Genomic DNA, 1,608 nt, shown 5'->3' on the forward strand with positions numbered 1-1,608 from the left:
GGTTTTAATATACAATGAATTTTCTAGGAATGCAATTACGGTTCTGCGTGAATTCAGGGAAGGCTGACTTTGCTATCAAGAGTTGTTCAACATTTCGTAAAGTCACCTCATTGATGGCGACGTGCTGGAGGTAGTTGAGTCACCAACTCAGCACCTGTATCATCCCGCATTTGTAGCAGTTCCAGCCCCGTAATTCTATGGATAAGTGCAAGCATCTGCCTACTTCATCATGACTTCAATACTCGTTAAAATACTGTTTATGTTCTTTTACTACAAATTACTTTTTTTCTTATGTCACAGACAGGGAATCATGTTGATTTTTTTAAAAGTTCTGTGTGTAGGTAGGTTATTTCCTCTATGAGCTTCAATTCAGCACAGTAAAGGAGTCATGACAAAATGTTTCAAGGGTTGAAGGTTGAGAACCTCAGTTCTAATCAGTCTCACAGCATTTGGCTTTTCCCCACCTCCTTCCCAGGACAAGCCAGACAGAAGCTTTTTGTTTTACCCCATCCTCCAGAAGGCGCCCTCTCTCTCCTCTGGCAGCCCAAACTCATTCCCATGAACAATATACACACGTGCGTGCGCACGCACATACTCTCACTCTCTCTCTCACACACACACACACACACACACAGGCACACACCTTCCATCACTAGACAACAGCCTGGAGCCTCCGGAACTGTCAAAAGGCCTGCACTTCCCCCACTGTCTCTAGAGCTCCCAGTTCTTCCTTAGTCAAGAAATATTGATTGCTAGGCCCTGCTGGAGTAGAGATAATGCTGGCTTCTGCCCACTTGGAGGCTCTTTATTTCCTGGTCTTTTTCTTTCTTTCTTTCTTTTTTCCCCTCCTACTTCAATTTCTCTCCTTGATGCTACCCTCTCCATCTTTTGCTTCCCATCCTCTCTCCGCCTTCCCTCCCCGAAGCAGGCGAGTAGCATTGCTGCTGGACCCAAGGAGCAGCTCTGGTCTCCAGCTCTGCCTTCTCCACCCAACTCCTGTCGCGCTGAGGCGGCTCCCGGCCTTCACCCCCTCCCCTCCCCGCCCATCCCCTATCTGACCCTGGCTTCTCCTTTCTCTCCCACCCGTCTCGTTCTCTTCCGGGCCCTCGGCCTCTGCCTCTCCCGTCTCACCCCGAACCAGGGCTGCCTTCTCTTTGTGCAGCCGTCTTTCTCCACCTGCATCCCAGATTCCCTGTCTCAGCGCCAGCTCCTCGGCCTTTGGCTCGGGCACCCTCGCCCCCACCTCAGCTTCCAGTGGTCTAGCCTGCGGGTCCCCGCGCGTGTGTGCTTGTGCACCGGCGTCCCTCTCCCCTACCTCGGAGCCCCGCTCCCTTGCCGCCCGCCCCCCGGCGCTGTGGGCGGTCCAGGGCGGGGCTGGGATCCGGGCGGCTCCCGGGGCTCGGGTTGTGGGAGGTGCCCTCTCCCCGGTCTCCCCCCGCCCTGTCTCCTCCCGCACCCTCCTTCTTCCCTCCGCCCGGGAGCTTTCCCCGGTCCCCGGCGCCGCCTCCTTCCCTCCCGGCTCCCCGCTCCCGCGGCCGCCGCTGCCCCGGGGAAGGAGAGACGGGGGTGGGGTTTGGGGGAGGTGAAAGAGGAGGAGAGACCCTGGCC

Source organism: Globicephala melas, chromosome 11 (genome assembly GCF_963455315.2).
Source record: "Globicephala melas chromosome 11, mGloMel1.2, whole genome shotgun sequence".
Lineage (NCBI taxonomy): Eukaryota > Metazoa > Chordata > Mammalia > Artiodactyla > Delphinidae > Globicephala > Globicephala melas.